Source organism: Petaurus breviceps, unplaced genomic scaffold (genome assembly GCF_028583685.1).
Source record: "Petaurus breviceps papuanus isolate PSGF00001 unplaced genomic scaffold, PetGlider_PUasm1.0 37, whole genome shotgun sequence".
NCBI classification, from domain to species: Eukaryota; Metazoa; Chordata; class Mammalia; order Diprotodontia; family Petauridae; genus Petaurus; species Petaurus breviceps.
Genome location: NW_027186296.1, coordinates 84,805,328 through 84,831,619, shown reverse-complemented (window position 1 = coordinate 84,831,619; position 26,292 = coordinate 84,805,328). Strand labels below are relative to the sequence as shown.

Sequence of the window (26,292 nt, the reverse complement as noted above, 5' to 3'; positions counted from 1 at the left end):
TATATCTGCCCTCTGAGATTATCTGCAATTACCATATATAGAATATAAATTATGTGTGTTTATATTTATCATATATGTATATGTACACACACATGTAGAAAAACTATAAATACATATACAGAGGAAGAATGCTCTAGCAAGAAGATGCTTATTGTAGAAGGTGGAATTTTATCTGAGAATTTAAGGAAACGTGGGAAGCCAGGAGGCAGGGATGAGGAAGGAGAGATTTCTAGGCCTGCAGGATGGTAGGTGAAAAGGCATAGTGAATAGATGGAATGTTTAATGCAATTAAGGACAAGGAATCCAGTGTTACTGGGTCCTAGTGAACATAGAGGTAAGTAAGAAGAGCCTAGGCCTAGGTTGACAATGAAGGGCTTTAAAAGCCAAAGAGAGGAATTTACATTTGATCCTAGAAGAAACAGAGCCACCAGTGTGTGTATGTGTGTGTGTGTGCATGTGCACACATGAATGACAGTGTGACATGATCACACCTATATTTTAGGAAAGTCACTGTGGCAGCTGAGTAGAGGATAGATTGGAGTAGGGAGAGACCTGAGGCAAGGACATTAACAAGGAAATTATTATAGTATTGAAGTTCGAAGTCTCTTGCTCCAGGATGACAGCAGTGTCAGAGGAGACAGGTTGTGAGGGCAGAATCAAAAGGACTTGGCAATAAATGGGCTAAGAGAGAATGAATAGTTAAGGATGATTCCTAAGTTATGAGCCTGGTGACTGGTAGGATAGTGTTATCCTCAATAGCAATAAGGAGGTTAGGAAGAAGAGAAGATTTTGGGGGTCACCCAGCCTGGATGGTGACATCAACCTTCACTACAGGTCTTTAAATAGTAACTGAATGACCACTGAGCAAGTATGTAAAAGTAGATACTTTTCCAGGTATGGATTGTACTAAATGGCTGCTGAGGTCCTTCCCAGCTCTGAAATTTTGTGACTCTCTGGTGCCAGTAGCATTTGATAGCTGACTCAATTCTCTGCTCCTGTCTTGTTAGTCTGTTACATTGTCTTTGTTTTGAATCTGTGGGCATCAAGCTTAGTCTGGTAAATGCAGCAAAGATGGGGTTTTATGATGTACAGGCTCAAATAGAAGATTATCCCTGTAGTATGGATTTCATTGTTGTTGAGTAGGTGCCAAGATGGAGGAGGGTTATGGTGCTATATTACCATGAAGGAGAAAGTCCAGAATGGGAAGGATGAAGCCCTCTAAATGAACTTCATCAAGGATTATCCCTGGGAACATCTGCATTATGTCACCTGTGTATAACTAGAGACAGGAGGGTAAGAGGCAATCCCAATCCCCCATTCCCTTCCTGGACCTTGCTAGCCTAAGACCCAAATCATCCTCTCAACCCCCCAAGATTGGTCCCTGAACGTAGAACTTATTGGCAGACATATCCCTGGGGAGTCTGGTTTAAGACTGGGAGGGATTAATACGAAGGAGAAGAGGAACAATCTAATTTGCTGCTTATGCATCCCTGCCTATCATCTTTGTGCTAAGGCAGATGAATTAGCTCACTGGAGACATGGCCTGGGCCTCTGCTACAAAAAGATTCTGCCTTGGGGCGGCTAGGTGGTGCAGTGAGTAGAGCGCTGGCCCTGGAGCCAGGAGGACCTGAGTTCAATCCAGCCTCAGACACTTAACACAAAAAAAACTAGCCGTGTGACCTTGGGCAAGTTACTTAACCCCAATTACCCTCCAAAGAGCAAAAAAAAAAAAAAAAGATTCTGCCTGGCACTGGGTTAGTTGTGTTAGGTCTCCCGGATACCAGCAAACTAAGCCTTTCTTAATACCTGCTGCTTACCAGCTCCACTCAAGGCACTGTGGTATGTGTGTTTGTGGGTAAAGGGTGGGGAAGAGAGAAGTAACGTTGGACATTGCCTTATATTGTTAGTTGAAGTTTTCTGGCAGGGGCCGGGTTTCGTTGGCTTTTGTATTCTTGCTCAGGAGAGCTGAATGTTAAATTTTTTAATGTAGCATTTACACATTGGGAATCAGATGCTATAAACGAGGGTTTAATTTATTGTTTTTATTTTTAATTGTCTAGATTTAAGAAAGTGATGGAGAAAATGTTAATGATGCAGGTTACTTTTTGCTTTTTAGAGGGAGGAAAGCAGGGCAATTGAGGTTAAGTGATTTGCCCAAGGTCACATGGCTAGTAAGTATTAAGTGTCTGAGGTCGGATTTGAACTCCTGACTCCAGGGCTGGTGCTCTATTCACTGTACCACCTAGCCACCCCAATGATGCAGATTATATTTAAAAGTAAGTCATGGGTGTATTCTTCCCTTTCCCTCCAGGAGTATGTTGTTAAACATTTATCAGCACACCGCTGCTTATAGGTGTATAGCACAGGGTTCTTGCATGCAGTAGGTGGACAGCAAATATGTGGCAACACATGTCAGTGAGCGAGAATTACTAGGACTAAGTGAACACCCCTCCTAGACATTCCCCAACTCCTTGTGCTTTCGGAACCATTGCATCACAGGTGGAAGGAATCTTTGAGGCCACCAAGTCCAACTCAGGTCAAATAAGAATCCTCTCCACAATATGTCCCCAAAGGGGTTACCTGTTCTATGCTTGAAGACCCTGGGGAGGGGGAAGCTATTGCCTCCTGAGGCAGAACCTTCCACTCTGGAAATGCTGTACTTGTTAGGAAATTTTTCTTTATGTGGACCCTAAATCTGTTTATCTAGAACTTCTACTCATTGCTCCTAGCTCTGCCTTCTAGGTCCAAGCAGATTGTTTATTCTGCTTTCAAAATATTTAAACTATAATTCCCCCTAAATATTCTCATCTCCAGGCAGGAATGTTCCCAGTTCCTTCATATGATGCTTCTATGGCTTCAAATGGAGTCCCTTCACCATCTCACTTGCCTTATTCTAGACCTTCTCTAGCTTCTTAATGCACTTTCTAAAATGTGGCACATGGCTTGAACACAAGTATTTAGTAGTCATCACTCTGGACTTTTCTCCTTGCAGGTCAGTTAGTGAGGTCGGCAGGCTTGATTGCTGTAGGTTCTGGCTATCATGTCATTTTGCACATAGTTGAATAGCAAAGTAATAAGATTGCCTCTGGGCAATCTTCACTGCTTAAAAAAGTCACACTAAGAGGTGTTCATCCAGGCCTGCATGGATGGATGGAACCCATCCAAGCTACAATAGCATGTAAGCTCCTTAAGAGCAGGCATTGTTCCATTTTGGGGGGTCACCAGAGCCTAGCACAGTACCTAGTACACAGTAGGCACTTAATACATGCTTACTACTTTGTTGGAATATTAGGCCTTCTGTTCATGCTACTGAACATTTGCTATGTCTTTGGTCCAAGAAGCTTGAGTTCAAGGATAATAATAATACTAGATGACATATAAATGCAGTTTTACATAATTCATCTCATTTGAATCTCATGACAGCTCTGAGTTAGTAGATGCTAAAGGTTTTATCATCGCTATTTTTATGGATGAGAATATTGAGATTTGGAGCAGTTAAGTGACCCGCCCATGGTTACAGGGCTGGTGAGTGTCAGGAGGAGGATATTAACCTTTGTTTCACTGAACCCAAGTTTAGCACTGTATGTAGTGTGCCATTTCCCATCCTGGTGCCTTTGTATTGGTTGTCTTCCATACCTGGAATGTATGCCCTTTCCACTTCTGCCTCCCGGAATGCTTTTCTTTCTTCATGATGCAGGTCAAACACCACTTTCTGTGTGAGATCTTTCAGGATCTCCTCAATTGCTAGTTTCCTCCTTCCAGAACCACTGTGTATTTAACTCCTTGGTATTTATTCTTTTTCTGTCTATTCTTTTTTTTTCTTTTTAGAGGGGGGAGGTAGGGCAAATAAGTGACTTGCCCGAGGTCACATGGCTAGTAAGTGTTAAGTGTCTGAGGCTGGATTTGAATTCAGGTCCTCCTGACTCCAGGGCCAGTACTCTATTCATTGCACCACCTAGCCTCCGCCCCTTTATATCTATTCTATATATAAATCCATCCATCCATAAATATCTGTATCTATAAATATATACATGCCTGTGTCTAGATGGATAGATAGAGAGAGATAATTGACTCACCTCTTAGAATGTAAGGTCTTTACAAATAGGGATTATTTCATTCCTGTATCTGTATCCCAGGAACTTAATACAGTGTCATAGGTGCTTGATAAATTCTTGCTGATTGATTAGATGTTATATGCCCCAGTAGAAAGTGAGCTCCTGGAAGGTAGGGTTTGTCTTTGTAATCTCAGTGCCCACCAACATTCCCTGACTGTAGAAGGTGCTTAATAAATAGTTATTGAATTGAATTCTTCCACTCCTTTTAGAATTACTATAATATTTTTTCTGAGATATGTTTTTGTAGCGAGTTGATCAGGAGAACTTTGTGATTTGCCAGCAGAATATCATGGAAATAATGGATTGTTAATATGTACCTCTGTTCTTTGAATGATTTTCATCTTAAGTATTTTCTGTGCTTCAGGAACTAAACTGTTATACTAAACCTGATGAACGTAACATATTTTGAATGTCTTTTCTAAAAAGACCTTGTTATTCACATTTTGGGGAGATCTGAAGCAATGAGAGAGAGAGAGGAGAGAGAGACAGAGAGAGAGAGAGACAGAGAGAGAGAGAGGAGAGAGAGACAGAGAGAGGAGAGAGAGACAGAGAGAGGAGAGAGAGACAGAGAGAGAGAGGAGAGAGAGAGAGAGTAGAGAGAGACAGAGACAGAGAGACAGAGAGAGAGAGGAGAGACAGAGAGAGAGGAGAGAGAGACAGAGACAGAGACAGAGAGAGACAGAGAGAAAATCTCCCACCTCTCTTTGGTGAGAAATCCAACTCCAGGATGAATTTAGTTCTATGTGAGTCCAGAGCTGGAGTCCCTTATAGGAAGGAAGGTCACATTTGGGTTTAAGACAAAAACCTTGTGAAGGAAAACATTTTGCACATGATTCATGGAAACTTTCACTCCAAGAAAAGAGAAAGCAAGTTTTTTGGGGGGTGGGGGATGGGGGGTTGGGTGGAAGGAAGGGCTGGTGGTTTTCAAAGGGAAGATGTCACTAAAGCCTCTTTTATTTGTTTGTTTGCTTATTTTCTTATTTTCTCAGAGACCTTTATAACTCTTGACTCCCAAATTTGAGTAGGTTTCAAAGCACATGACTTTGAATAATTTCTGGGAAGGGTAGGAAAATTCAGTCAGTCAGAGAAAACCCACAATTGTGCCCCAGAGCTACACCACTCCCTCCCTTTAAAATACATCTCTGACTTCTCCATGGGAGGTACAACAAGGATGCTCTGATTTTATTACAAGGAAAATGCTTCTAACCACCAGTGGCAGAACCAAGCCTGCAGAAGGGCACGTAAGACATAGAATAGTCAGGCTAATGAATGGATGAATAGCCAGGAATGAGGAATTCATCTCTCCTGAGTCCCTAGAAGGACCACACATTGGGCTCAACTTTCAAAATCAAAAGTAAAACAGAAGGCAAATCAACTTTTGCATCCCAAGTAACTATCATGGAAGCCATTAGAAAGGAAATCCCTCTAACCTCAGTTACCCAAGCAAATTCCAAAAACAAGTCTGTACTTCTGGCACCATCCAAAGGATGAACTTGTCCTCACAAACATCAAATGTTCTTTTTCCCTCTCTTTTCTTCTTTCTTTTCCCCACCCAAATTCCTAATTCCCAAGCCCCCAAAGGAAAAGCCTCCAGTGAAATCTTCAAAATACTGTATTATACTGTAAGAAGAACCAAAACAATATTTTTGTCTAGATCAGTGATTTCATCATTGTGGGGAAGGGTGTGGCAGTTCCCCCCACCGTGCACATTAGGATCTCATAGTCTTAGAGAGTGGTCTGCAGCAATGAGAAGTTGTATTAGGAAGTTGTCTAAGGGTACTGATGCAGGTGATATAACCTGATCTGGACCTTACTCACTTAACCCACATGCACTGATGAATTGGGTCCCCAGAGCCTAGCTGGTTACATCTCCCTTTCAGGGTACTAAGGGAACCCATGAAGGGCATTGGTTTTTTTTTTCTCTAATGGTATCATCTCAAGGCACTGCCAGTGATTAGTCCCCAAGTATCATTTACCCAGTTAACATCCATTGGATTTTACAAAGGGATGTTTGCTAAGAAGAGATGGCAAGAATAGAAATTACAAAGCACTCTTTCCCTTCTGGGCCACCTCCCTGTGCATACTCTCTTCTATGACCTCAGGGTTGGAGGTAGAATGAACTCCAACTTAAAACACCTTCACAAAAGTTTGGTTCTGTGCCATTATCTTTACTGTATTTCCTGTTTCTGCATCTTTTTTTTTTTTGAGCTGGGAGGTGAGGTAATCAGGGTTAAGTGACTTGCCCAAGGTCACACAGCTAGCACATATCAAGTGTCTGAGGCCGAATTTGAACTCAAGTCTTTTTGACTCCCGGGCCAGTGCTCTATTCACTGTACCACCTAGGTGCCCCTGTTTCTGCATCTTTGCAATGACTGTCTTCTCATACCTGGAATGTACTACTCTCTAGAATTAGAATTAGGAGTTTCTTTTAAGACTCAGCTCAAGTGACACCATCTACTTCAGGCCTTTTTTGATTGCTCTAGTTTCTAGGGCCTTTCCTCCAAACCCCTAATCACCTTATATTTACTGTTAGTATAAACAGGCATTATATTTCTTCAAAAGCTTTTTCAGAATCTCTTGAGAGAATCCCATGGCTTGAGAATGTTTTTTGTTTTTAATTTGATTAATTGTGTTGATTGTTTTCCTCATGTCTAACCATCTTTGTATTAATGGTATAAATATGACTTGGTTACAAAGAATGATTTCCTGGATAAATAACTCCAGTTTGACAGGATTTTATTTAAAATTTTTGAAGTAACATGCATTAATGATAATTGGTCTATAGTTCTCTATCCTTCCCTTTATATTTATTTTTTAATCATTTTGTATATGAATATGTACATGTAGTCCAACTGCCTCCCCCCCATGTAGACTCTTTGAAGGCTATTTCATTTTTGTCTTTTATCCCCAGAACCTGGCACATATTAGGTGCTTAAAAATGATTGATTGTTTCCAAGGCTTCTGGTTAAGGTCCCTAAAATAGGGGATTGATTTTTATTGTATTTTCTTACATAGTTTTTTTTTGAGGGTGGAAGATAAGGCAATTGGGGTTAAGTGACTTGCCAAGGGTCACGCAGCTAGTGTGTCAAGTGTCTGAGACCAGATTTGAACTCTGGTCCTCCTGGCTCCAGGACTGGTACTCTATTCACTGCACCACCTAGTTGCCCCTCTTATGCAGTTTTTAAGGAAGGTCTTTTCTTCTCAGATGTCATCTCCAAACTGGAGTTTTCTAAACTATTCAGTGAATTGAATCAATTGGAAGTCTGCCCTTTGGTTTGAATCCCAAAATAGCTGGCACCAAGGAGACAATTTAAACCTATACCAAAAGTCAGTCACAGGCAGTTAAAAGTGTGTTCAGTTTCTGAACTAGGAGTATCCAGTTCCCAAGAAGAGGGGAAGCAACCAGACTCTTGTGGAACCATACCTATAGTTTTCAGCTGAAGCTCCACAAAGCCCTGCTTGGCCAAATCCCCATTCATGACCAGGTAGTAAAGTCCTGTTAGGTGGCTCAGTGGATAGAGTTCTAGGCCTGGAGTCAGGAAGATCTGAGTTCAAATCTTGCCTTAGACACTAACTAGCTGTGTAACCCTGGGCAAATTGCTTAATCTCCCTTTGCTAATCCGCTAGAGAAGGAAATGGCAGACTGCCCTAGTGTCTTTGCCAAGAAAACTCCATGGACAGCATCCACAGAGTCACAGAGTTAGACATGACTGAACAAGTGGCAAAGTTGAGTGTAAGGAAGGCACTAAAGCCTTATGCCAGTTAGGAGGAAGGAAGTACTGACCAAGAGCCCCAACTATTCCTGCTTAAGCAGCATATTTATTTTGGTTTTTGAGACACTCTCTTCTACTATAGAATGTGGAACAGCCGAGGGGGAGTATCCAGCCTCCATGCCCAGTTAGAGAGGAAAGTGGAGGATTGGGGTTGAGAAATAATGGGAGCCACTCCTGCTACTAGTGGTGGCTGGGCTGGCCTGGCCTGGCTGTTAGCCCAGTGACAGTTATAGGGAGGGTCCATAATTCTGGAGAATAGAGTGGGACTGGCTGCAGATGAAGACTCCTTATAGTGTGGGTCTGTCTCAGTGCCCGGACACAAAGAAATCAAGGACAACCACCAAGAGACTGTGGGTAAAGGGTGTGGAACCGGAAACACCATGTGACAGCTTCCTCAAGATCTCATTGGGCATTCTTCTTTCACATTTGGGTTAGTCAACAGCATTTAATTTTTAAGCACCTACCATGTACCAGGCACCCTGCTAAGCTCTGGGATACAAAAAAAAGGGCAAAAATCAGTCCCTGCTCTCAAAGAGCTCCCAGTCTGATTGGGGGTGGGTGGGTAGAGACTATACGCAAACAATTATATATAAACAAGATATAGAAAGGATCAACTGAGGACAATAAATGGAAGATGTTAGCATTAAGGGAGATTGGAAAAGGTGGGATTTTAGTTGGGACTTGAAGCTAGGAAAATCAAGAGACAGAGTTAAGAAGGGAGAACATTACAGGCATGGGGGACAGTCAGTGAAGATGCCCAGAGTTGGGAGATGAAGCATCTTATTCAGGGAACAATGAGGAGTCCAATGTTGCTGGATCACAGAATACACAGGGCTGAGTAAGTTATATAGGAAAGGTAGGAGGGGACCTGTCAGTTGGTGCAGTGGATAGAGCTGTCTGGGAGACAGGAAGACCTGAGTTCAAATCCAGCCTTAGTCACTTACTAGTTGTGTGACCCAAGGGCAGATCATTTAAGTCTGCCTCAGTTTCCTTATTTCCAAAATGAGGATAATAATAGCTCTACCTCCCAGGGTTGTTATGGCAATCGAATGAGGTAACATAATGCCCTCTGCAACCTTGCAATTTAAAGCACAATATAAATTGTTAGCTATTTTTTATGAAGGACTTTGAATGTCAAACAGAAGATTTTATATTTTATCCTGAAGGTGACAGGGGGGTCACTGGAGGTTGTCCAAATGAACTATGCAAAGATTATGCTATAGCTGTTTCTGGTAAAAAAAAAAAATCTGAATCTTTAGCAGTCCTTCCATGGTTCTGATGGTAAAACAAGCAAAAAATGACAACCTATCTGCCATGCTGCCCCCCTCCCACACAAACAACAAGTCAGAAGCAGAATTTTAGTCCTGGTTTTTTTAACTCAAAGGCCAGCTCTGAAACTACTATCCATAGTGACTGGTACATAGTAGGAGCTTCATAAATGCTTGTTGAGTTGCCTGCCGTGTACTGCATTTGCCATTCTACCCTTCCTATTGGCTGTGTGAGCCTAGACAAGATACTTAACTTCTCTGATTCCTATAGTGCTTGCTGATGTGCATAGGCAGATGGAATTTCCTCTGTCAGTGATGTTGCAGATCTGGTGAGCAGCAAAAAGAGCAGCGGAAACTCATTGGATCTTGTTTTAAGGTGGGCAGTGGACAGAGCCGTGAATCTGGAGCCAGAGGACCTGGGCTTCACTTAGCTTTCTACCTTGCTTCTTGTGTGACCCAATGGGCCTCAGTTTTCTCATCTATAAAATGACAGGGTTAGATTAAATGACTTCTGAGTATCTTTCCAGCTCTAGATCTGGGATCTTATGGAATTTCATTTCATTATTTCAGGTTTGAAGTGTGTAGGTAGGAAATACAAACAAGGAAACTGAGGCTCTGAGAAATTAATTGACTTGCCTATTGCAACTAATTAGCAACTCAGGCAGAATTATAACCCAGGGCTCCTGAATCTAATTCTAGCACCTTCTGCCTATCTGTATTTTGTGAGGTTTCTCTTCCAAATGTAGTTGATCCCTAAGAGGAAGCAGCAGAGAACAGTGGAAACAGTGAAAAGAATGCTGGATTCGGTGTCAGAGAACCTGGTTTCATTTCCTGTTTCTTATGTTTACTATCCGTGTGACCCTGGGCAAATTACTTAACCTCCCTGAGTCTTAGTTTCCTCAGTTGAAAAATGAGGGGTGTGGACAAGATTGCTTCCCTTTCACCTTTATAATGCTGATGCTATAATTCTTCATTATAACATGGTGGAACAAATCCATATGTGCTACAGGTCATTTTGTCATCTCTGAAATAGGTCTAAGCTCAACAGGACATACACAGCCTATAATGCAGGAGTGTCAAACTCAGATAGAATCAGGGGCCACTGAACCATCTATAAGGATCCTGGCTGGCTGCATATTGTCTTAGAAAACCACATGTTACTAGCTGTGTGACCTTGGACAAGTCACTTAACCCCAATTGCTTTGCCTTCCCCCTCAAAAAACACATGTTAACATTATTTATGTTTTATTATATTTTTATTTATTTTGTTAAATATTTTTCAATTAGGAAATAAGTTTTAATTTGATTGTTGGGTTAACAGTGGCATACGTCTTCCTTTTCAACTTCAGCTTTGTTCCGTTCATGTCTGAGAAGTTTTGAGTTAAAAGGCATCTTGGACAGTACTTATCAAACTATATTTAAGCAAGAATCTTTTATCTATCATCCTCAAAAAGTGCTAATCTAACTTTACCTTGAAGACCTCCAGTGAAGGAGAACCCACTCCCCACAGAGGTAGCCCATTCTACCTTTGGATAGTTTAAAGGGCTACCAAGATTTTCTTTCCATCATACTTAAATTTGTCTCCTTTCAACTTTGATCCATTTGCTTCTAGATTTGCCTTCTGCGGTCAGGTAGAACAAGTCTGTTCCTCCTTTAGGTAATGGCCCTTTAAATGCCTTAGGACAAATATGCTCTTGTGGGTCTTCTCTTCTCCAGGTTAAACAATTTCCTTCAACCATCTTCATATGATGTGGACCTAAGGCTCTTCATTATCCTCATGGTCACCCTCTTATGGATGCTCGTTAGCTTGCCAATGTCCTTCCTAAAGTATGGTATCCAGAACTGAATGTAATTCACCAAATTTTCTCCTGGGCTGGCAAGGGAAAAGCACAATAAGGATCTAATCTGTATTCTGGACACACTCTCTCTCCTAATATAGCCTAGAAGAGCATTAGCTTTGTTGGCTCTGTGCCAGTGTTGACTCATAAGGAACTCTCAGTCCACTAAACTCTTGAGATCTTTTTTCACACCAACCATTGTCTAGCCTTGCTTTCCTTAACTTGTATTTCTGGTTAGTTTTTTGAACTGGTGGCTAATTTTTGACTTGTTACTATTATGTTTAGATTTTGTAGATCTGTCCCTATTACTCTAGCCTTTTGAATAGCAACAACATTGATACCTGATATTTATATAATGGCTTAGTGGACAGAGCACAGGATCTGAAGTCAGGAAGACCTGAATTCAGATCCTGCCTCAAACAGTAGCTGTATGACCCTGGATAAGTTACTCAATCTCTCTCAGCCTCAGTTTCTTTATCTGTTAAATGAAGATAAGACTATTATCTGTTGCACAGGGTTGGTGTGGGGATCAAATGAATGAACATATGTAACATTAACAAATGTAAAACACTTTATAAACCTTAAGATGCTATATAAAATGCTAGCTATAAGGCAGCCAGGTGGTATAGTAGTTAGAGCACAAGACAATGAATAGGAAAGAGAAGAGAAGAAAGAAGTACTCGTGGGGAAAGTATTACAGAAAAATGATCAGAGGGGCAGCTAGGTGGCACAGTGAATAGAGAACCGGCCCTGGAGTCAGGAGGACCCAGGTTCAAGTCTGACCTCAGACACTTGACACACTTACTAGCTGTGTGACCTTGAGTGAGTCACTTAACCCCAATTGCCTTCCAAAAAGCAAAAAAAAAAAAAATGATCAGAGAAACTAATAAAAAATAAGTAAACAAGAAAAGAATCTTAAACAATGAATAAATATATGGAGTTTTATATATTTGCATGTTGTTTCCCTCATTAGATTGTAAGCTCTTTGAGGGCAGGTACTGTCTTTTGATTCATTTTGTACCCCTAGCACTTAACATAGCGACTGCCACATAGTAACTGCTTAATAAATGTTTGATATTGAACGATATTGAAAGACATTCAATCAGAATGATACTCTGTCTGTCAAACATTCTCTGCCTGGAACAGAGTAGACAATAAATGTTTATTAAGTGATTGATTGAAGTGAAAGAAATAAACTTTGATGAAAAGAAAAGTGCTACCACGACCACAACTGAACTTTTAGAAATCCTATCTCAACAACTGCCAGAATCTCCCAAATACTTTAGAGAAGCAATACAATCATTTAAATAAAACACAAGGATGGGATTTAGGTCAAAAATTAAGCTCTCAGGGTGGCTAAGTGTGATAGTAATGGCAATTAAAGATTCCCCTGTATTGGCTTGGTTTTCAAATTGATTGTGTTAAAACCCAGAGTTTGTTAATCCCACCTGTGGGATGGGCTTGTTGATGTGAAAAGAAAGTCCTGAACTGGGAGGAGCTGGTGAGGTAGATTTGGAGAGACACTAGAGAGAGGCGGAAGATCTTTTTGGAAGCAGCACCTTGTGGAGAGAGAGAGACTAAGAGAATTGCTGGTGGCCGCTTTGAATTGCCCTGGACTTTTGAGACCTGCCCCCTAAGCTGCCAAGGACTGAGGAGACATGGCTGTTTTGCTGGTACTTTGTCTGTCTGTTTTGATGTTCTTTTGCCAGATTTGGCCACTGGTGAAAGACTGTCCTGTTGAAGAAGTCCTGGAACCTGGCATTTGGTTAAGAAGCCCTGAGACTGTCCTGCAGACAGAGAGTGAATACTGTCCACTGGTGAGGGACAGTGCTGTTGTTGCAGGGGTCTGGAGACTGTCCTGCAGACAGAGTGAATACTGTCCACTGGTGAAGGACAGTGCTGTTGTTGCAGGGGTCTGGGAGCCTTTCTGTTGGTTCAGAAGCCCTGAAGAAGGATTTTCTTGTTGTATGTTTACAGAAATCCTGGGAGAGGGCTTTGCTAATGTGTTCAGGGGTTCTAGGACTGTTCTACAGACAGAGGATAAATTCATGAAGGGACTGGCAATGTATCTTGTGGCTTTGCTAAGCCTTGTCTCCCCAGGAACTAAGATTGCTGAGAACTTGCCTCGTGTCAAGATGAAGAAAAGACCTCCATTTGGGTATTAAGTGCTGTGTTTAAACTTGATGTAACTCTGGGGTAGATTCAATTGTGATCCAGGGGTGGGGAACTTTTGACCTTATGTTTGGACACTAATCTCCATTTGAGAAGAGGGGCTTTGTGGTGGACTTAATTAAGGTATAGCCTAGGGGTGGAGAAGTATTTAGAACAGAGACTTTGTAATTGATTGAATGATTGGAAGGTCCTGGGGTGGGGTAGTACTTGGAGATTATTTAATCACACTTAGTAAATGCTGTATTTTGAATGATGTCATGTTTTGATCTTCTCTGTTCTTGGTTTGTCACTGAATAAAATAGAGAGCACCTATGCTGGTATTTTGAACCTGGGAAGTTGCCTTCTTTTGGCATTACATTACACTAAGTGGTACAGTGAATAGAGCATTGGCCCTGGAGTCAGGAGGACCTGAGTTAAAATCCAGCCTCAGACACTTAACACTTACTAGCCGCATGACCTTGGGCAAGTTACTTAACCCCAATTGTTCTGCCTTACCCCTTCAAAAAAAATTAAGCTCTCAAAGGACTTAAAAAAGAATGAGAGAATCTAGAGTAAATTATGCAAAATCTCTCTGAAACAGTAGATGCCTTGAATTTGATATTCTGAAGTCAAGTTGTAAAAAAACGGACAGAACAAAATATAAGATTGTTAATACTTGAAACTTCTTCAAGTCAGGGCAGCAGCATCATAGGGACATTGATTTAGAGATGGAAGGGAAATTTGAAATCATCTTATTTTACTACTACTCATTTTACAATCCAGGAAATTAGGGCCAAGAAAGGGTAAGTAACTTGATCAAAGTAACATAGGCAAAGTGGCAGGCTCAGTATTTGAACATAGATCCTCTTAATTCTAAATTCAGCATATTTTCTACTGTATCACATGCTTCCCTGACTATACAGAGAGATTTGTAGATACAATCTAAAGATCATAGGTGTTCCACAAAACAAAAGCAAAAACAAACCCTGACATTAAACAAAAAGTCAGAATCCCATATTTTAGGAAACCATGCACAAATATTACCAAAACTATTGGAAATAGAGAGGAACATATAGATTACTTTAGGGTATCCCTACACAGAGGGATAAGTTTTAATGTAGTTTTAAGCTATTACATATTAAATATTAAGCTATCATTGAATCTCAAAACTGCCCTAAAACTTTTGGTATACCCTATACGTAATCCTCACTGACAGAAAGGAGATCTAAGTTTAGTGCACAAAGAAGCATCATAGTCAAGCTTCAGACCTTCAAGATTATACACCAAGTTTTACATATATTGGAAGTGATTGGAGCAGGAGCCCATGCCAAGTTTGTGCTTCTACTCTGCCATCTTGGCTCCACCCCCTCTCCAATATACACCAAGTTTTAAGAGCAGCCTAAAGGAAGTCCTTCACGTGACAAGGAAAATAGCTCACATCATCCAAGACTATTTCTCGTTTATGAGAAATCAGGGGACAATTTTAATATGACAACCCATAAAAGCATTAGCAATCATTTTGCAATCCCAACATAACACATCTTGAAAAATAAACCTTAATGATCAATGGAAAAAATGGAATTTCATTGAAAGGAAAGAAATTTGAATCATTTTTTTAAAATTATTTTTTAAGCAATCAGGGTTAAGTAACTTGCTCGAGGCTACACAGCCAGTTATTTCTGGGTGTGGTGCCGAGCTCCTGAGCCGGCGCTCCTACTCGCTGAGCCACCTGGCTGCCCCTAAGCAATTGGGGTTAAGTAACTTGCTCAAGGTTACACGGCCAGGTGTTTCTGGGTGGGTGCTAAGTGTCTGAGCCCGGGATTCGATCTCCAGGTCTTCTCAACACTGGAGCCAGTGCTCTTATTTGCTGTGCTACCTGGCCACCCCTGAATCATTTTTTCAATACAAACTTGAGGCAAGCAGGGTGATTGACATAAGAAAGGTATACACGCATAGATCATAAGAAGATACTAAGAAATTATGCTTATATACTTTTAGGGCCACATGAAACTACTCTGTGTGTGTGTTTGTGTGTGTGTGTGTGTGTGTGTTTAACCTTTCATCCTGTTTATGGGTCACTGATAGATGAAAGAGAAGATATCTATGGACAAACTTCAAAAGGGATCAAAGAAACTTTGAAGGAGGAAGAGGGAAGAATTGCACAGATATTTCTTGCACTAGAACCCCTGCTCTCTTATTGATGGATTAATGTTTTGTGGGGTGGGGATACATAGAGGAAGGCATTTTGAGTGGGGAGATGAGGACAAGAGACACTAGATGAACTCTGGTATGACCTGGACGCTGGAAGAGAGGGAATTGTTGTTTTGGGTCTCTCATCTTCCCTTGAGGACACTGGGAGAACAAAGAGAGAGCATTGGGGGAACTGACACTGGAGACTGAGACTTGGGTTCCATCCAAGAAGGAAGAATACACTGGGGGTGTCAAAATTAATTCTCCTAGAGATAGGGGTGGTAAAACAGGACCTTGCCTACCCTAGGCCTCAATCTTCTGTCTTGACCTGTTGAAGTATCTTCTTCTAAGTTTCATCTCAGTGATAATCTCTTCGTGTAGTGTTGCCTGACTACTCCTCCCCCCATATCCAATTATGATAATTATAAGTCTCTCTCAAATTACACAAAGTTCCTTTACTGGAAACTTTACTCATGCTTATCAAGTTTTCTTCCATATTATATTTCTTTTAAAATTATTCTATTTCTTAATATATTCATTTTGTTTTGACATGACAGATACAGACCAACAAACACCAAGATAAACCCTTTATAAAATACACCCCCTGAAAACAGTTTAGCAAAACCATCTTATTGCAATAAAATGGTTATGTGACTCTGAAGATATAAACAGAAAGGATAGTTCTTTAATTCTGATGGTCCCCAGTTTCATTTATCTCTTAGTGTTGTCTTTATTTACATGGGCGTTGTCATTGCATACATTGTTTGGCTCTTCTTTCCTCACCCTCTTCACTTTATACAGTTTGTCCCCACTTCTCTTGGAATTGTTCATTTCTGTCACACCATATGGCTCAGTAACACCCCATTACATAAGTATGCCATAGCTTGTTCAGTCATTCCCCATCATTGGACACATATTTTGTTTTCAGCCTTTTGATATCACAAACAGTGATACCAAACTGTGAATATTTTTGTAGATATGGGTCTTTTCTTGTTTTTAGTAACCTTATGACATAGTTCTTATAGTGGGATTGATGGGTCAAAGGGTTTGAATGATTTTGTGATTTTTCTTACATGATTTCTACTTGGTTTCCAGAACTGCTGGACCAATTTACAGCAATACTAACTTTGAACTTCTGGGGCTACCTTTACATAGCTCCTCTATTATTTAGTTTTCCCATCTTTTATCATCCTGGTTAGTTTGAGGGGTGTGAATCAATATCTTAGACTTATTTTAATTTGCATCTCTTTTTTTATTGGTGATATGAAGAGCTTTTATTCCCCCCAGAGGGCTGTTGATAGTTTGTATTTCTTCTTTGGAAAACTGCTCATATCCTTTGATTACTTTGAATGACTTCTAATCATGTAGAATGAATATCCTTTGAATGACTTCTAATCATGTAGATTTGTGTCAATTTCCTAAAGATTTTGGATGTCAGATTTATATCAGTTTTAATGGAAAGCTTTTCCCCAAGTCTATATCTTTTCTTCTGATTGCAGTTGCATTAACTTTGTTTGAGTGAAAAATTTTAATATCTATATAATTTAGATCGTTGTTTTGTCTTTTATACTCTCTTTTGGCTTGGGCCTAGGTATACATCTTCTATCAATAACTGTCAAAGATATAATTTTCTATTCTCTTATAATGAATCCTAGTTGGTTATGCAGATATCTTATCTTCTTCCTATTTGATTGTAATACTAAGGAGCTATGATTTAGAGCTAAAAGTGGCCTTAGAAATCTGCTTTATTTTGTGGGTGAGAAATTGAGGCCCAGTGAGATAGTGATTTGCCCAAGGTCACACAAGCAGAACTATAATTCAGACTGAGGATCTCTGATTCCAAATCTAGCCCTCCTTGTTTTATATATATATCAAGCTCTCTCTTTGAGAGCAGGGTGTGTATTCTATTTTTCTTTGCCTCTTTAGAACCTAGCCTAGTGACTCAAATGTAATACTAATAGCTGGCATTTATATAGCACTTTAAGGTTGCAAAGTGCTCTCCGTATAATAAGTCATTTGATCCAGGGGGTGCTCACCAAAGGTTGAATGGAATGGGACTTTTACATATAACAAGCACTTTTGGGGACATAATCTTGTTTTATTCTTGCTCTTGGCAGAGTAGGTCTCAACATTTCAGGCCCAGATAAGTTGATACCTGCCCAAAGTCACATAGCTAGCAAGTCAGTAACAAATCTGGTACAAGAAGCTAGGCATTCTTACTCCCAAACCAGAGCCCTTTTAAAAAAAAAAAGAAAAAGAAAAAAAGGGGGTTGGGGGGATTGATGAATTTATTTTTTTTTACAAGCATTAGTTATCATTTCTCTCTTCCACTGTCCTCCTCTCTCCAGATTGAACAACATTTTAATAAAAGAAAAGCACAATAAGAAATATGTATAGGACAACAAAACAAGTCCCCAAGTTGCCCAAGTATGCCTCATTCTGTATTTTGAGCCCATCATTTCAGTGGCAGGAGGCTAGTGGAAGGCTTAAGTCCTCTGGACTTATGGTTTATCATTAGATTGATGAGAGCCTAAATATTTTCTCATTTGATCCTCACGATAACCCTGGGAAGTAGGTGATATCGTTATGTCCACTTTATAGATGAGGAAACTGAGGCACACAGAGGTTAAATAGCTTGCTTAGCATTGCACAGGTAGTAAACACCCTTCTGAAACTGGATTTGAACTCAGGTCTTTCTGACTCCAGGCCCAATGTTCTATTCATTGCACCACTTAGTTACTACTATATGCAAAGTACTTACCTAGGTTGGGAATACAACCTTCTCTCCCACTGGTTGTCCCTCCTGTTTCTCCTGAGATCTTACTTCTTTGATCATTCCCCTCTCTAATCTCCAGTCTTCCCCATCTACTAGTGTTACACATATGTCCAGAACTTCTTCTTCTTTTTTTTTTTTTTAAAGCAATCGGAGTTAAGTAACCTGCTCAAGGTTACACGGCCAGTTATTTGTGGGTGTGGTGCTGAGTATCTGAGCCAGGACCTGATCCAGGTCACCCCAACACTGGAGCCGGTGCTCTTACTTGCTGAGCCACCTGGCCGCCCCTAAGCAATTGGGGTTAAGTAACTTGCTCAAGGTTACACGGCCAGGTGTTTCTGGGTGGGTGCTAAGTGTCTGAGTCCGGGATTCGATCTCCAGGTCTTCTCAACACTGGAGCCAGTGCTCTTACTGGCTGAGCCACCTGGCCGCCCCCAGAACTTCTTAAAAGAGAAGAATTATAACAATCTCATCCTTTAAATTCCTTCACTTGACCTTGCTGTCCACAAGCTATTTCCTTATGTTTCTTCTTCCCTTTCTCTGCCAGACTCCTCCCAATAAGTCACCTACACTTGCCGCTTTCATTACTTCCCCATCCAGTCTCTTCTGGATTCCTCGCTACCAAGTTTCTAACGCTAAGGCTCCTTACAATCTCTTACCCAGTACATCGGAGGGCCTTTTCTCAGTCCTCTCTTAAGATCTGGGCAGTGCAGTATAAGGATCATCCTCTCCCTCCTCCTGGATGCTCTCTATTCTAGCTTCTATAATGCTCTTCTCCTGATTCTCCCATCCTCACAGTATCCTGATTGGGTTGACAAGCATTTACAGTGTCCACTACGGGTCAGATAACGTACTAGGTGTTGCAGTTAAAAGGACATCAATTAAGTAGTCCTTGGCTCTCAAGAATCTTACCTTCTCTAGGGGAGACAATGTATAACATATATAGGAAATATATGCAATAGTCTCTGGGCAGCTAAGAGTTTCCAGACCTGGAGTGAGGAAGATCTGAGTTCAAATGTTACCTCAGAAACTTCCTAGCTATGTGACCCTGGGCAAACCACTTGATCCTGTTTGCCTCAGTGTCCTCATCTGTAAAATGAGCTGGAGAAAGAAATGGCAAACTATTTCAGTATCTTTGCCCAAAAAAACCCAAATGGGGTTAGGAAGAGCCAAACACAACTGAAAAAATAACTAAGCAACAACAAAATGCAGTAATCTGTGAGACTGGGCCGGAGGTAGTATTATGGTATGAGGGTAGAGGGTTGAGGTGGTCAGAACTTGATATGGTCCATGAGGAAACACAGGGAGGGAATAAGCATTTATTAAGCACCTACTATATGCCAGGAACTGTGTTAAGTGCTTTATAAATATTATTTCATTTGGTCTTTACAACCACCCTGTGAAGTAGGTACTATTATGATTCTCATTTTATGGTTGAGGAAACTAACGCAAACAGATATTAAATGATTTGCTTAAGGTTGGTTCCTTCCTCCTTCCTTTCTCCCTCCCTAATTTCCTTCCTTTCTTCCTCCTTTCCTAATTTCCTTCCTTTGTTCCTTCCTTCCTTCCTGAAAGCCATTGGATAGAAGTAAATCTTGGCCTCTGTCATTCAGAAGGGGACCATACTTGCAGATGATAACTATGCCTCATTAACATAAGCTATACTTCACGAGACCACTACCATCCTTCCAAGCTTGTAGGCTTGAAACAGTAATCTTTCATTCTTCCTTCCCTTCCTTCCCCTGTACCTAATCAATTGTCAATTCCTGTCAATTCTACCTGGGCAATCTCTCTTACATTCATCGTCTTTCCTCTGATCACCCTCGTTCAGACCCTTATGACCTCTCTTTGGACAACTGTGATGGTCTCTTCTAAATCTTTTGGTGTGGAATTGGCCTGCTTCTGGTCTCTCTCCTTCTAGTGCATCCTTCACAGTGCTGGACCAGTAATCTTCCTAATGCACTGCTCTGATGAGATCACTCCCTCCTTTACTCCACAAGGTTCAATGGTTCCCCATTGCTTCTAGAATTAACTACAGTCAACCAACAATAAGCAAGCATTTATTAAATGCAGGCTCCATAACTCAGCATTAAATCCCTCCACCAATCTCGGCCTGACCTCCTTGTAAATTTTGTTTAACTCAGATCTTGTTTACACATTCAGCATTCCTGCAAGGCTGGACTTTTAGCTGTTCTTCAGACTTACCCTGCCCTTTCCTGTCAGTGCACTCTTAAAGGTCATTCTGTATGCCTGGTACATTCTCTGTCCTCATATTTACCCAATAAATATATGAGGTAAAAGGGCAACCAGGTGGCACAGTGGACAGAGCTGTGGGCCTGGAGTCAGGAAGACCTGAGTTCAGAGCCAGCCTCAGGCATGCACTTACTAGCTGTGTAACCCTGGGAAAGTCACTTGAATCTGCCTGCCTCAGTTTCCTCAAAAACACCTATCTCCCAAGAGCTATTATGTGAACCAGATAAAAATAATATTTGTGAGCGCTTAGCACAGTGCCCTGCACATAATAGGCACTTAAAAATGGTTATTTCTTTCCTTCCTCTCCACTCTTCTAAAGTGAACTCTGGTGCCATCTCTTCTACAAAGGCTTCCTTGATCATTCCCACCTGAAAGTGGTTTTTCCCTCTCATATTTCTTTTTTTCTCTTTTATTTTTTAGTTTACATCATTCATTTCCACCAGATTTTGAGTTACAATTTTTCTCCCCATTTTTCCCCTACCCACCTCCCCAAAATAGCAGACCCACTGGATATCCCCTCCTCCAATCTGCTCTCTCCCATATCTTCCCCCATTTCCCCTTCAACTTTCCAGTAGGACACAGTGGATCTCTATGCCCCCATGCCAGTATATCTCATTTCCCAGTTACATGTAAAATATTAATAATAATATGCATATATTTTTTAAACATTTGATTTTAAAACTTTGGATTCCAGATTCTTCCCTTTCCTCCCTTGTCACCCACCTTCACTGGGAAGATAAGCAATTCAATATAGGTTGTACATGAGTAGCTATGCAAAACATTTCCATAGTGGATATATTGTGGAAGACTGTATTTCCCTCTATCCTATTCCCCCCCCCCCAACTTGTTCTATTCTCTACTTTGATCCTTTCCCTTTTCAAAAGTGGGTGCTTCCAACTTCCCTCCCCTCCCAGCATGACCTCCCTTCCATTATACTCCTCTCTTCCCCTTCCCCTCTACTCTCCTGTAGGGTGAGATACCCTATTTAGTGTGTATGTCATTCCCTCCCTAAGGCAAATTCAATGAGAATAAGATTGACTCATTCCCTTTTGCCTTCCTGTTCTTCTCCTCCATTGTAACAATTTTCCCTTTCCTCTTCTATATGAGATAATTTACTCTATTATGTCTCTCCCCATCTCCTCTCATTATATTCCTCTCTCACCTCTTAATTTCACCTTTTAAGTATCATCCCTTCCTATTCAATTGCTCCTGTGCCTTCTGTCTATGTATACCTGTAGACATATATACATACACTCACATACGTATTCATACGACCATATACCCTCCTATATAGACATATACATGTGTATACATGTACACACATATACATACATATATGTATATACACACACATATATACATTTCTATTCCCTTCAACTATTCTCATACTGAGAAAAGTTTCATAAGTTACAATTATCGTTTTACCATGTAGGAATATAAGTAGTTCAACTTTGATAAGTTCCTTATTATTTCTTTTCCGTTTACCTTCTCAAGCTCCTCTTGCTTCTTGTATCTGAATGTCAAATTTTCTATTCAACTCTGTTTTTTTCATCAAGAATGCTTGAAAGTCTTCTATTCCACTGAATGACCATATTTTCCTCTGGAACATGATACTCAGTTTTGTTGGGTAGGTTATTCTTGGTTTTAATCCCAGCTCCTTTGACCTCCGGAATATCATATTCCAAGCACTTCGATAGAAGCTGCCAGGTCCTGGGTTATCCTGATTGTGTTTCTACAATACTGAAATTGTTTCTTTCTGGCTACTCATAATATTTTCTCCTTGATCTGGGAACTCTTGATCCAGAACCTGGCTATAATATTGCTAGGAGTTTTCTTTTTGGGATCTTTTTCAGGAGGTGATTGGTGGACTCTTTCAACCTCTATTTTGCCCTCTGGTACTAAAACATCAGGGCAGTTTTACTTGAAAATTTCTTGAAAGATGATTTCTAGGTTCTTTTTTTGATTGTGGTTTTCAGGTAGTCCAATAATTTTTAAATTATCTCTCCTGGATCTGTTTTTCAGGTCAGTGGTTTTTCCAGTGAGATATTTCACACTGCCTTCTATTTTTCATTTGTTTGGATCTGTTTAATATTATCTTGATTTCTCATAAAGTCACTAGCTTCCATTTGCTCCAATCTAATTCTGAAGGAATGATTCTCCTCAGTGAGCTTTTGAGATTCCTTTTCCATCTGGCAAATTTGGCTTTTTAAGGCCTTCTTCTCATTGCCTTTTTGAGCCTTTTTTGCCATCTAAGTTAGTCTATTTTTTTAAGGTGTTATTTTCTTCAGTCACGTTGTTGACTATCATTTCATAATTTTCTTGCATTGTTCTCATTTCTCTTCCCAATTTTTCCTCTACTTCTCTTATTTGATTTTCAAAATCCTTTTTTAAGCTCCTCTATGGCTTGTAACCAGCTCATATTTTTCTTGGAAGCTTTTGGTGCAGGAGTTCTGACTTCACTGTCTTCCTCCTGTTCCATGCTTTGATCCTTTTTGTCCCCAAAATAGGAGTGTAAAGTTGGGTTGCTCTGTTTGTTTTGCTTCCTTTGCCTGCTCATATTGCCACTCAATTACTTGACTTTTCAGCTTTTTGCCACAGTAGAACTTTTCTACCAGAAATGGGAGCTTTATCCCAAATGCTAGGGTTTTCGCAGCTGCCAAAAGTATTAGTTGGGTGCCCTCTCTGAAGCCTCCACATGCTCTGGCAAGCTGGTCACACACCCTAGGATCTCCACCCTAGACAGCAATCCAGATCCAAGCAGGTTAAAGCAAGAGCGATTACCCCTCAGACTGGTTGCTTGGTACCCCTACAATCTGCAGACCAGGAGCTTAAGCTGCCACGTGGTGGTGGCTACATGCCTGTAGTGCCTCAGTGGCTTCTCACCCCAGGGACAAAGGCCAGATCACACTCCAAATTCCCAGGTCCCAAAGTCCATACTGCACTGACCAAATAAATTTGTCCTTGGCATCTATGTGTTGATATTTCCAGAAACCGCCACAGCTGCTGGTGATCTGAAGTCCCTCCAGCCAGAGGCTGGTCAGGCTGCCCTGGGGCTAAGACCTCCACCTTGAGCAGGGCTGGGATTGGCTCCCAGAGCACTGCGCTGGCTGTTTGCTGCCAGCCTGCCGGGCTGTCCTCAGTGGGAGGTTAGCTTCTCTATGTCATTTTGGGGGTTCTGTAGCTCCAAAGTTTGTCTAGAGTCATTTTTGACATGAATTGGGGGAAGTGGGAGCCAGAGCTGTGAAGAAGTCCTGTTTCTACTCTGCCATCTTGAACCCCTCTCATATTTCTTACAGTATATTTTTCTACAGAGTTAGGTGACCCAGTGGATAGTGTGCTGGACCTAGAGTCAGGGAAACAGATCCAAGTCCACATTCAGCTTCAGGCAATTACTAGGTGTGCGACAGTGGGCAAATCTCTTAACTTGTCTGCCTCAATTCTCTCATCCGTATAATGGGAGAGCACCTACCAGTATGGTTGTGAGAGAAAAAAATGAGATATTTAAAAGTGCTTAGTAAACCTTCAAGTGCTACATAAATGATGACCAATATTCTTTTCATTTTTTCTTTTTGGAGTAGGTAAGGCAGGGCAATTGGGGTTAAGTGACTAGCCCAAGGTCACATGGCTAGTAAGTGTTAAGTGTCTGAGGTCGGATTTGAACTCAGGTCCTCCTGAGTCCAGGGCCAGTGCTCTATTCACTGCATCACCTTGCCACCCCAGTGACCAATATTATTATAGAATAAAATTATAGAATGTGTCTCTTCCTAAAACTTATAGGAGTAAACCATTAAGAGACAGGGGATCACAGGGTTTGCAGTGAATTAAATAGCCCCAGTTACCCTGCCACACCACTCACTGGGCAGTTTCTTCTTTTTTTTTTTTGGAGGGGGAAGGGCAGGGCAATTGGGGTTAAGTGACTTGCCCAAGGTCACATGGTAGTTTTTGTGTTAAGTGAGGCTGGATTTGAACTCGGGTACTCCTGACTCTAGGGCTGATGCTATGTTTACTGCACCACCTAGCCGCCTGTTTCTAGTAAGAAATGTAGATTGCAAGCCATCCATACTTTCTGATTCTGGGTAATTTTGGCCCAGGCCAAATGCTTCAGAGAAGATCTATCCAATGCTGTGGATCCCCCCTCTAGGGCTTTTATTGTTCTGTGGTTCCTGATGCAGCCCTTATCCCATCGATACCTGATCCCTGGATCTTGCTACATGAGTGCCCCCTTTTTCCTGGGTGAAATGGGTTACTCCTCTGCTTGTGATTAAATCACCCTCTGTTCTTCATTTCATTGCACCTCCTCCTCCTCATAATATTTTATAGCTTTAATTTATTTCAGTTGAACCAGCATTTATTAAGTACTTACTAGGGCAAAGGTTCTGCTCTTGGTGCTAGGGGTAAGAAGATGAAATAAGATAGGGTGTCTGTTAAAATGCTATATTGATAGTCTTATCCAGTTTTAAAAGTAATTACAACCCTCATTTATGTGTTACTTTAAAATGACACAGCTGGTAAGTGTTTGAGGCTGGATTTGAACTCACAAATGAGTCTTCCTAATTCCAAGCCTACTACTCTATCCACTATGCTACCCAATCTATTCACTAAATATTAGGAAAACTTCATTTTCCCCATCTTATTAGATTAAAAAAATAACCAGAGGTTTCCTATTTTCTTCTACCGCTCCAATGGAACATCTCATGCATTCTGGGGTGTACTACTGCCCTTGCCTATATAATCCATTTGTACACCTCTCTCCCTACCATCAGACTTTACCCCTAGCTAGGTGGTGCAGAGTGGATGGGCCTAAAGTCAGGGAGACCTGAGTTCAAACTGGGCCTCGGACATTAGTTGTGTGATCCTGGAAGAGTCACTTAACCTTAACTTGCCTCTGTTTCTTCAGCTTTCAGGTGACACTTAAACTGTGAGCAGGACCTTCATGTAGCTGTTCTCAGACTTTTTAGTTCAGGAACCCTTTATACTGTTTTCCCCCCACATCACTATACTTTCACCCAGCACCATACTTCCCCCCACAGAGAGTCATCCCACAAAATAAATAGTATTTTTAAGGCAAAAAAAGAAAAAGAAGGGAAAAATCTCTATAACTGATCAATACTCTTTTATAATTTTAAAAATTATTTAGGACCCCTATAAGAGTTTTTGTTTATTCAGGTTTTCTCTACCAATATTTACTGTATTAGAAATTAAAGCATCTTAGCATTATTATGAAATTATTTTTGACCTCAGGGAACCCCTGAAAAGGTTTCAGGGATATTCAGGGGTCCCCAGACCCCCCTTTGAGAACCTTGGCTAATCCAAAAGAGGAAAATGTTTGGAATTCCAGTCCCAGTTGCAATAGGCTAATGGAATAGCTAAATTAGGGTTGGGGGAGGAAGAGAGCCTTTCAGTGCTTCATAAACCATGCCAGAGTTAGTGACCAATTCACATCTGAGGGTCGAGGCCCAAGAATTCTCAGAGTCATCACATTTAGGTAGGGCATGCTTTAAATTGGTGTTTTAGACCTGGCACCCTGTCTGCTCTGTATAGGGCCCTGACCCTGGCTTCCAAGCTCAATGATGTCCAATGGAGATAAAGAGTACATATAGGGCAGGGGCTCCTGATCTCTGAGAAGGCTCACAAGAACATAGAAAGCAAATGTTTGCCAGGTGCAAGGAGATCAAAAGGAGAGGGAAATACATGCTTTCACTTCTAAGAGAATACAACAAACAGTAAAGGATGGGGGAAAAAATGATCTTTCCATTCAGGGATGCTGGAAGATAGGGCAAGAGTAATTGTCTTTGTTAGGGCTTTTGAGAAAGGGGTTATCCCATTTCTGTTGATGGAAACCTGTTGGATCCCAGAAAAGAAAGAAGAAAAATCCTTCCTTCCTTCCTTCCTTCCTTCCTTCCTTCCTTCCTTCCTTCCTTCCTTCCTTCC

The 26,292-nt window shown here is 41.0% G+C and overlaps 1 long non-coding RNA gene across 1 annotated transcript in view; it reads left to right on the top strand.

The window, feature by feature from the left end:
* LOC138169464 (uncharacterized) overlaps positions 1–26,292 on the top strand; it is a 100,427-nt gene that overhangs the window by 48,537 nt on the left and 25,598 nt on the right. The window lies entirely within an intron of this gene.